The sequence below is a fragment of the Silene latifolia genome, chromosome 11 (assembly GCF_048544455.1).
Source record: "Silene latifolia isolate original U9 population chromosome 11, ASM4854445v1, whole genome shotgun sequence".
NCBI lineage: Eukaryota > Viridiplantae > Streptophyta > Magnoliopsida > Caryophyllales > Caryophyllaceae > Silene > Silene latifolia.
This window is the reverse complement of record NC_133536.1, coordinates 80,077,097-80,088,558: the sequence shown is the minus strand read 5'-3', so window position 1 is coordinate 80,088,558 and position 11,462 is coordinate 80,077,097. Positions and strand designations below refer to the sequence as shown.

Below are 11,462 nucleotides of genomic sequence, written 5' to 3'. Positions count from 1 at the left end.
AGAGGCGCAGCAAGAGTTGCGACTCTTGGAAGAGGCGCAGCACCTGCTGCGTCCTTTCCTGGGTTCGTCCCTATCTGAGTAAAAACTCGACAGAACTCGTGTTATTTCATTATTCATAAAACACAAAAACTTCTCTAAACTCTCTCAAATTCCGTCGACATTTCGCCAAAACTTGATCAAAATCTTGCATTCATTATGACTCATCGAGGTATGTGTCTCATTCCTGCTTAAACATCCGCATTTGCTTAATTTGAGTCGAAAAAATTAGGGTTTTCAATCCTAATATGTCGAAAATTTGGGGCTTTTCCCCCAAACGAATTTGTCTTATGAAATTGACATTAGAAATGGATAATTGGTAGTGTAAGGAACATAACCATGTGTTCTTTTCGAATTTTCATTGAGTATTGAGCATTTGAGTAGAATTGAGACGATTTCTCAGCTGTTCCGTAAATTGCTTCGAAAATGGCCTTAGGATTGCCCATTTACGTTGAAATTTGGTATTTGGAATCCTTGTGTGATGGGTAAACTTCCTACCATCTCGGATTTTTGATTTGTGACGGCTTTTTCAGGACACTTTTCTAGGGCATAATCGCCGTTATAACGAAATGCTGCCGAAATTTTGACTCAAACCCATGACTAGGCTCGAACTTAGACTTGACTTGACCCATTTTACCACATGAGCGGTCGGGTTTCGAAAGAAATGGCCAAAGATGGCGAGGAAAGCCATTTTCGGAGCTTGAAAGGCTTGAAAACACCTTGACTAAGGCTCGTCGTCACTTGACGCGGCCTAATTTACTCTAATTTTGCAGGTGGCATGGCTTCTATATCAGGGAGGGCTCCCATGGACGTGGATACCGACTTTGACCCTTCTCTTACTTTCGAGGAGGTGTTAGAGGAGGCGTTTGCTGAGCAGGTTGCCGAGGAGGAGGCTGCTGAGGAGGAGGCCCCGAGGCGGGCCAATATCGGACGAGGCTGTCACCAGCTAGCAAGGGCACCCCAGTGGGCTGAGAAATGGGATGGCCAACATCTCATTTGGGCAGCAGAGAGTCACCTGTCTTATAGGACGGTGAAGAGCATGGTAAATCTCAAACTTGTCACTCTCTCATCATCTTTCTTTGCTTATTTATTTGTCGTTTCATTTCTCTTTCACTTCGAGCTAAAGATAGCTTTGCGTCGAATTGATATAGGAGGCTGGGAACATGAGGTCCTTTTCTGGCTACACGATGATGATGGAGGCCTATGGGAGACTATCTGAGGAGGAGCAGGCCAGCATCGAGCTTAGAGCTTTCAGAGCTTTGGTTGGAGCGTGGAGGGAGATTAAGGGAAGGAAGCTTCGGGCTAATCTTTGCCTGATTCGAGCTTTCCCTGATCGGTACTGGGACACGAACTCGACCTTTCACATGCCTTTTGGCGAGGTCAGGGTCACGTTGGAGGACTACGACATGATTTCTGGTCTGTCGTTTGGAGTGGAGGCTGTGGTGTGGCCGTCGACGGCCATGAGGGTGGACTCGGCCGAGGCCAGGAGGCTGATCGGCTGGAACCTAGCGGCGAGTGCTGCTAAGGTTCCCGGATTAGTGCTGAGCTCCTACGTCTGGGATTACTTTGCGGGTAAGACCCCGACGGTGGTGACGATGGACGGGAGGGAGGTGGCTCCTCCTCCTTGTACTACGGAGCAGAGGGCTCGTCTGTGGCTCTGGTGGTTCTTGTCTTCAGTCTACCTTGGAGACAAGGGGGAGAGGCCATGGTTCGTTCTGAGCTGCTGGAGAAGGGGACTTCTCCTGCTATTGTCAGTCCTGGACTGCTGTTAGAGGTATAAACCTTCATTTCATATTATGAAAGGTCATTTCTTCTTCTTATCGAATCATGAAAGATCGTCATCGACTTTCTTATTTTGCAGGCGTGGGTGTACTCCTACTTTCCGGGCTTCGCGCCCAAGAGGACGGAGCCTGGGCCGAGAGCTTATCCCGTTATGAGGGATTGGGTGATGTGTCGTAGGAAGAGTCAGCGCTCTTCTTACGATGTCTGTCGACGGGGTGTGAATGCCCTGAAGCTGAGTGACGTAAGTACTTTTTAATCACTTTTCCTTCATTTGTTTATTCATTACTTCTTTAGAAGCGATCATAAGAATGACCTCTTGTTTGCTTATCTTAGTGGGTGCCCAGGCCTTGGGTGGACTACCATGACGCCCCTCCTTTTGTGGCTGAGGTCGTTCGACCTAGGAGCTCGAGTCGGTTGCTGTTGAGGACGTCGATGGGTCCAGTGTGGTATCTTGGCGAGCGCTTGACTCGTCAGTGCTCTCGTGATGCTTTCACGGTTCCCATCGATCCTCCTCGGACAATGTTTAGGGAGCCTTCTGACACTAAGAGGGAGGCTGACCTGGTAGACGTCGGTGGCGACGCTCTTATTCTTCCTGGTGAGGAGTAATCTGCGTTCATTCGTCAGAGGCTAGCGTACTGGCCGGTCGTGGTAAATGCTTTATTTTCCCTTTTTTGAGTTGACTTGATAAAATGATGAATGATCATCAAATAAAGAATTCATTTGAATTTTCAGGAGGTTGAGGAGGCGGGCGTCGAGCCCCCAGCGTACCCTGAGACCCTCGAGTACACTGACGCAGCGGGGATGATGACGATCTCCGAGCTCTGCGACTTTGGCGAGGCGGTGACAGATGCTGGCCTAGAGGAGTGGCAGCACTTGGTTAGGAGGGTAAGCCTCCGATTCAGTTGGCTTTTGCTGTTGTATAAGAATACATTTGTCCATTTTATTGAAAACCTTTGTTTATTGAAATGCAGGTGGCGCCGTCTCGGTATGTGGCATTGTGGAGGGTGGCCAACCGGCTACGGGCTACTGCCATTGAGGCACTTGCTGGTGGTCGAGGACGAAAGGTATGAACCTTCCGTTTACTTCATTTTGAATTTTATAGTTTTCTTGCATTTGAAATGATTGAAATGAGGCATTTCTTTGTCATTTGCAGAGGGAGCGCGACCTGGAGCGTGAGCTAGTGCAGTCCCAGTAGGAGACGGCTCGCCTGCTGAGGGAGTTGGAAGTTCAAGACGCCGAGATTGCCACTCTCGAGGCTAGGGTCACCGAGCGAGTTGGGGACCAGGAGTAGTTGTCTTTGTTTTTGTTGCTTCTGTTGTTGTCGTCGGATGTACTATACACATTTTGCACATTTAGGACTTCATTTTGGACTTGTTTTGGGCAAGAGCCCCCAGTTTGATGCACATATAACATTTTGGTTGTATATATGATGCCCTGAGCGCCTTTGCCGCTGGGTTGTATCTTCGTTCCTGCAGGTTAGCTTTGCACAGGTTTGGTAGATGACGGTTTACGCCGTCATGCTGCCGAAATTTACATAGAAACTGCACATAGAACACATATTGTACATATAGCTTAAACTAGCGCAAAACAAAGAAAAGACCTATAAATGCAAAATCTTGCCCAGAAATGAGCGAAAACATTTTGCCGAAAAATGACCGGATGGTAGGGAGGGCTACCTCCTAAAAAAACGAAAAAAAGAAATGTATAAGTTTGAAATGAAATGTGAAACGGGAGTGAAATGATTCCCCCAAAAAAAGAAAATAAAATGAAATGGGTAAGTGTGCTTATTTGACGAAAATGTCAATTTCGTCTCGTAAGGCATGCCCGGAAAAATAGGAAACATAAAATATGGTAATTTGACGGAATTACCAAAATAATATCCTATTAGGAATAGGCAATTATATCAAGAGGAATTAGGAACGATCCAACACGGAAAAACCACAAAAACCCTCTGAGGAAGAGGCGCAGCACGAGTTGCGACCCTTTGAAGAGGCGCAGCAGGTGCTGCGCCATTTCCCCAGTTCGCCAGTTCTGACGGTTTTTAGGAAACAATTTTAGTATAAATATAGACGTCGAGGGAGTTTTTTATTCACATAATTCTTCTGTCCTTCTTCCGTCTATTATATAAAACTCTCCTATTACATAGAAAAATTTACAAATCATGGATGCCTTAGAAAATCGTCTCAAGGAATGGACAAACGAATTTATAAACGTCGAGAAGCATGATATGGGTGCTTTCAATTTTGGATCAATCTTGAGTTTGAAAGTGGTGAAGGTTGTAAAACCATTTTTGGATGCTTGTCTCGAATATTGGGACCCTAATTTCCACGTGTTTGCCTTCCCTGGAGGTGACATCTGTCCTTTTCCTGAGGAAATTGCTGCAATTGGAGGATGGGACCCAGAAAATATGCCTGCTATACCCTCTAGCTCTCAAGGGTACAAAAACAAGTTTAGAGATTTACTTGGACTGACTAAAGCTGAGGTTGTTCGTCTTGTAAGCTCAAAAGGAGTCCGTATGCTCAATTTTATTGATCGATTTATAAACAGGGAAGACCCTTCTATCTCTTATGTGGCGAGGCGTAGGGCATTCGGGTTTTGTCTACTGCATGGTTATGTCCTCCAAGAGCATGTTGATAAGGAAATGAGAGGAGATCCTCGTTACTTGAGCTTAATTGAGCAAATGGAGCTGCGCAGGAGCCCAGCTTGTCTGTGTCTAGGAGAGAACATTTTGGGGTTGGATAATAGGAAAGCCAACCGCGAGCTTCCTTAATTGGGAAGTCCTATCATTTTGCAGGTAAGAATGCAACCTTTCTTTTTCTTCTTTTTTTTTTGTTTCTCTTTTTCGATTTTTCGGTTTCGTTTTTTTTTTTTCGTTTTTTTTTTGGGTTGGATACTAATTCCCGTCTATGATAGGTCTGGCTCATGGAGCGTCTGCGGTTGATCGAGCCCCCAGCTAATGTACCCGGATATCATGCTAGGTCGATTGCGATGAGGACTAGGCTTTATATGGTTGACTTCACTCGGGTTTGCAACTATTGGGAGAACAAACTGAAGAATGAAGGTGGTCCTTTGATCAGATGGGTTGTGCCATGGTGGCATCTCAAGTCAGTTACTGGAGTGTCATCCTTAGATCCTACTCGATCGGTACGCATTCCTGGCTTGGAATTCATGGTATGCATCTTCCCGGAGAGACTGATAAGGCAGGTGGGCCTTAAAGAGAGGATTCCCAAGCTTGATACTATTCCTCAGACTGCAGTGGCACATACTGCCGAGAGTCGTAGAGAGTGGGCCCTCAACTGGGCTCAGAGGAACATGTGGTTCCTACATTCTTCTGTTAGCTCATTGTGGGTATCAGATTCCTATTTGTAGTGGAGGAAGGCTACCACTCCCGAGGAGCGCGAGAAATTGAGGAAGCGTGAGCCTGTTGACTACAAGATCCGTGAGGTAGCAAAGGAGAACCAGAAGCATTTGACTGAGGGGGAGGAAGAAGCAGGATTCCGAGTTGTTCATCCGTCGAAGAAACCGAAGACTTCTCCTGCCGCAGAGATGGTTGTTGATCGAAATGGTAAAGCTAGACCGTGAGAGAGACCTTTGGTGATCCGGTTCGAGATAGCACAGGAGCGCCCGACCCGTGGTCGAGGTAAAAAGTATGATAAAAATGACAAAGGCAAGGGAAAGATGGAAGAGTAGCCTAAGTCGTAGTACTATTTATTATTATTATTATTATTATTCGTACTAGATGGTGGGGTTTTTAGAATCCTAGCCTATTTATTATTATTTTTTAGCATTTTTATATTATGTGGCGTATTATTATTATTTATGGAAGAAAAATGAATAAAAGATTAATTAGTTATGAAACTATTGTGATTTCCCTTCTATTATTCTTGTCGAATTTCAAATGCAAATGCGAATGTCCTTCTATTTAAATTTAAAATAATGGGTTGTATCCTGTGACGGATTGCCTACGTATTCATTTTAAAAATGAAATCAAACCCTTGTGCGTAGTTCGAGTAAATATAAAAGAATAATTGTTTTAAGCAAGAGCTTGTAGTGAACTAGAAATTGAGCATGAGCCTTACTTACTCCTAAAACACAATTCGATTAATTTGATGATATGAGGATGGCGAATTGTCAAAATGCAAGAGCAAGGTGACATGAGCTTTATTTCAGCGGGCCAAGGGCCGTTTTTATTTTGTGTCGCATGAGCGGTACGTGGGTGTTACGCGTGGCGCGTTTTTTGTCCTATTCTAGGCATAATATCGTTTTAGTTGGTCGAGGTTAGTTGGGTTAGAAAATTCGTTCCCATCTAGGTCTATGATTCTAACCGCACCCCCCGAGAGTATGGACTTGACCAAGAACGGTCCGGCCCAGTTGGGTTTGAACTTTCCTCGTGGATCGACAGGTAGAAGAGCCCTAACTGATTTGAGGACTAAATCTCCTTCTTTGATGTTTCTAGGCTTAACCCTTTTGTTGAAGGCTCGTTTGATACGTGCCTGATATGTTTGCACATTATGCAATGCGCGCAATCTTCGTTCATCCAAGAGGATGAGTTCTTCATATCTATCTTTCTTCCAATCGGCTTCTGGAATTTGACTTTCGAGTAGAATGTGTAAGGATGGGATTTCTAACTCAACTGGTTGCACAGCTTCCATGCCGTACGTTAAATAGAAAGGAGTAGCCCCAGTGGGCGTCCTAACGGATGTGCGATATCCCCATAGGGCGAATGGTATCTTACTTGGCCAATCCCGATAATTATTGATGCATGTCTAAAATATGATGTTTTACACCCTCTTTTACACACATTTCAGAGCTCAAATGTGTAGTTTATTCTACTATATTCCCTTTTCCGTCTACTTTCATGTTTTTGTGTAATATTGCAGAAATGTGAAGAATTCAGCGGAAATCGAGCCGAATCCGTCCCCGAGTGCTTGGCATAGGATTTGACATGAAGTAGTGACTCGAGAGATGAACTTGGTGCGCTTTTCAAGGCCTAAAAGATAGCAAAAGCATGGTTGCGTACAAGTTGCAAAGCTTAAACAAGCGAAGAAGTGCTTCTCGACATTGCAGCCTTATTCAGATGGCTATATCTCGAGTTCTATAGCAGATAATCGACTGATTCCACTTGTAGGTGAAAGCTTATCCTCTTAGCTTTCCAACACCATGTAGAACGCCTGATTTGACCAAGTAACGAAGAAGTGGCAGCTGTTTTAAGATCGGTGCGCGCTGCAGAATTCGTCAGAATGCATTACTGTACAACACCCTTGGTCGATCGACTGGTCTTAGTGGTCGATCGATCACCCCACGACTCTGACATGCAAATTAAAATTAGAATTCCGAAGCCCACTTGTAATTAGGTTTAGGAATAAGTTACGGGACTTCTCTATAAAAACAAAACATCATTCATCAGTTTGGGAGAGGTCTCTCTGGCATGAGAGAAGAACGGTAGATTAGTTTTGTTTTACATCGGATTTCAATTAGTTTAGTGGTATCAATAAAGTTATCTTTAGCATTCGGATTCAGTTCCTGCCTTTCTTATTTCGGTATTCTTCTTCCTAATTTCAGTTTATTTTACTTTAATTCCTTCATTAGTATGGAATTGGTAGTTAGTTCCTATAGCCCTAGTTTTAATTTATGCAATTCTATCATTTAATTACTTCAATTATGCACCCTTATGTCGTTATTATCAATCTCGTAGTTGTAGTTAGATTAAATATGCGTAGCTAATTACCTCGTGCTAAGGTGTGAGGGGATCTGCAGCGAAGACGACGTAGATTAGTAAACCTGATGTCGGACCTTTGTCGATCGACTGGACCCGTTGGTCGATCGACTGGCTTAGCTGGTCGATCGACTGACGCGCGATAGATTAGCACCGTTTCAATGTTTTAATTGCAATATTTGACAACGAGACCGAGAGGAGACTGGTTAAATACTGAGGAATTGACCAACCCACAAGATCGAGAGATAGGGAAGGGAAATAGACTAAATTAAACGACTAAATTACGCTAAGATCGAGAGATACGTAATTTAGGCATTAGGAATCACTTTTCGGGGCGAGAGCTAGTATTAGTGAGACCTAGGGACCAGTAGCATAGGCTGAGAGGCGCTACTTGTTAAGTTGGACCGAGAGGACTTCTTATTTGCCCACCTATCGTGATTTATCAAACTTACTTAGATACCGTCGTCGCAGCTATAGTGAACCAAACATCTTAGCATTCTTTTAATTATAGTTAACAATCATCTTATTTATTTGCCTTATTTATTTGCATTTTAGTTATATTTATTTTTAATCGCATTTAGATATAGTTCAAAATCCAAAACCCCCAACTTCCTTAGACTAAAATTTAGATCAACTAAAAATTCCCTGCCTCCCTACGGATCGACCCTGCTTACCACTAGCTTATGTTAGTAGTATTTAGGTTATAAATATTATTTTTGATACTCCACGACGGTATCAATTATCGATCATTTTCTTGAGGATTGTGACAACATTCTTGTTGCCTGCCTCCACTGCGCCATTAGTTTGTGGTCTGTATGGCGAGGAATGGTGGTATTTGATTTTGTACTTGGCTAGCAATTATTCCGTCTCAGCCTGGATATGTGACCCGTTGTCACTGATGATCTCATGTGGGTGATACGTGCATTTTGTATAGTCTTTTTAGCCTATTTTAGCACGTATTTCTATGTACTTTTGTACTGTTTATATTGCATTATGCCCCGAATTGGCTACTTTGGTTCGTTTTGTCCATTTTGTAGAAATGAACGTGGAAGTAGTGGAATCGTACCATTTTCGTCCCTTTTTGCATGCATTTTGAGGAGACGGGATTTTCAGAGCGAGATCTTGCATTGGGATGTGTGAAGGAACGGTCTACGGAGCAGTCGGTCACGAGTTTGAGCTGTTTTGGAGGAAGAACACTCGATCGAGCTGTTTTATTGGTCGATCGAGTGGTTTCTATGGCTGAGGTTAGTCGATCGAGTAGTATTGTACTCGATCAAGAAGTACTGGAATTAGGAGTTACTCGATCGAGTAACAATTTTGGTCGATCGAGTAGATATTTTGAAGAAGTTCTCGATCGAGTTGTTTCAGACTACTCGATCGAGTGGTTTTGACTTTCACGGGCTTTAATTAGTCCGTGAACCTGTTTTAGCTTATGGACTTAGTAATTTTTCTATTTAATGCATAATAACTAGGTCATTAGCATCAGGTCTATTCTATTGAGTTTATCTTATTTTTCCATCTATCACAGTAAACATTACGTTGCTTTCTCTCTTTCACTGTAACTTTTGCTTTCGGATTTTCTCGCTCGGATTTAGTTGTTCTTTACGCCGGATTCTTGCGATTGTAATCTCTTTCTCCCTTTTTAATATTAATCTTTCATTTATTCATCTTAATTACTTGTTTTGTTCCTTTAATTTTCTGCCCTAATCTTTGTTTATGCATTTTAATTATTATTTCATCATGCTTAATGTTAGTTTATTCTTTGTTATTAGTTTTGATAATATTAATAGCATGAGTAGCTAAATCTGTTTCATGTTAGGATTAGGGGATCTACGGTAGAAATGTGGCGATATAGTAATAGGTTAGATGAATTAATTGTGAGATTCTGTCCCCATAGCAATATAACTGTATTTACCGACTTAGTTGAGTGCACGCTTCTGAGTCACCCTTTTAATTTGGTTAAATTTAATCCTAGATCGGAAAATTGGACTAAATAGACCTGCTATGAACAGTAGACTACCCTGACGAGGACGGAAGTTAAGTTAGTGGGACTCTAGGGTAGAAAGTGGGCCGGAAGGACCTTTCCATATCCGTCTTGCAGTAATTTATCTAAGTTGTTTACAGTTGAGTCACTGGACTACTGTAGTGAACCGAAATCCTGACATGTCCCCTCTCTCTTGATAGTTTATTCTCATTTTCTGTCTTTATTGCTCTTTCCTTGCTTCTCTTCCTTTAAATCTTTTAGTTTAGAAAACCATTTACAAACCCCCCCCCCCCCCCATTTGTGACCAAATAGACGGACTCTTACAGATATCTTGCCTCCCTGAGGAGATCGACCTGACTTCCCTAGCTATATAGTTATTTTAGTTAGTTATTTTTGATAGGTATACGACAACCCTGTCAAATTTTGGCGCCGTTGCCGGGGAGGCAATTGCCCTATCTGTCTTTGTTTTGTTTATTTTATCCGTCCCAGGGAATTTTTATTCCTTGAGGCAGTTCTTATTCATTTCCTTTAAGTATTGTGTATGCCCAGGTCAAACAGGTTAGAGTTAGTTCCAGCTGATTCTGAGCCAGAGAGACTGTTCAGGCATAGACTCCGTCTGCAAAGAGAATCACGAAAGGAAGCCTTGAGTACTTTTGAACCCGAGCTTCAGCATTTCCTATTTACAGAAAATCCATCTCTTGAAGAAGACACTTTCAGTTCTGTAAACCAACCAGTAAAGATGCCGAATATTGCAAGTCATTCGGAGCCTAAAGCATCATCTATTCCTAAAGGTTTCAATCTCCAGACTGAGGATGGGAGTACTTTTGACATCCGTCCGTCCTATATCGATCTGGTGGAGAGAAATATCTTTAGAGGTGTGGCAGGTGAAGACCCGAGGAAGCATATGGAGGTCTTTACGGACTACTGTTCTACTATCCCCGCCACAAAGGGGGTAACTCAAGACAAGATTAAGGAGGTGCTGTTTCCTTTTTCTTTGATCGACTCGGCCCGGTGAGTGGCCGATCGACTTGGACCGTACGGCCGCAGGGGTCACAGTCTGGGAGACCCTTGCTCTTGCTTTTTATAAGAGATATTTCCCTCCGCAGCGCACTAATCAGCTGAGGGCAAAAATCACTAGTTTCAAGCAGGCACCTGATGAAACTTTCTATGAAGCGTGGTGCAGTTTCAAGAGGTTGGTGCGGTCTCTTCCTCACCATGGTTTTGATCCGTGGTTCCTCTCCAATCAGTTCTACAATGGGCTATACGATGATCACAGAGCCATACTTGATGCATCATCCAACGGAAGATTCCAAAAGAACACTGACAATGATAAGGGATGGGCCCTTATTGAAGAGATGGCCACCCACTGTGCTGAGTATGGAAACCCGGGGGATGGTATTAGAACAGTTCTTGCAGTCGATAAGCAAGTTGTGGCTCAGCTGGAATCCATGAATGCTAGATTTGATAAGTTGGAGTTGCATTCTGCTGGGGAGCCTCAGACGGTTCATTTTCTTACTAGAGGGGAGACTGTCACATGTGAGAGGTGTGGGAACAACGACGGTCACACTGCTGTTGGCTGTCTTACAGAGAAGGAGCAGGTCCTTACTTTTCAACAATACAGGCAAGGAGGGGGTTCCTATTATAATAACCAAGGGGCAGTCTATCCCAATTTGAGGTGGACAAGTCAAAATGTGCTCAATCCTACCCCTCCTCCGCAGCAGCAGCAACCATATGTCCCTCCCCATAAGGCTCAACAAGGCTTTCAGAAGCCTCCTTCCTTTCCTACACCTAATCAAGGTGCATCATCTTCTGGTGGGGTAAGTGAGATAGGTGAGTTGAAGACGATGTTGCAATCTTTGACAAAGCGATGGCGCTAAGTGACCAACAAAAAGATGCATCTATCAAGGCACTTGAAACTCAAGTTGCCCAGTTAGCCGCGAACCA

The 11,462-nt window shown here is 43.4% G+C and overlaps 1 non-coding gene across 1 annotated transcript; it reads right to left on the bottom strand.

The window, feature by feature from the left end:
• Positions 1 to 10,634: 10,634 nt before the first annotated feature.
• On the bottom strand, positions 10,635 to 10,740 carry LOC141615969 (small nucleolar RNA R71). Its single transcript, XR_012530352.1, has one exon. It is a non-coding gene; the product is annotated as a small nucleolar RNA R71 (small nucleolar RNA).
• Positions 10,741 to 11,462: the final 722 nt, after the last annotated feature.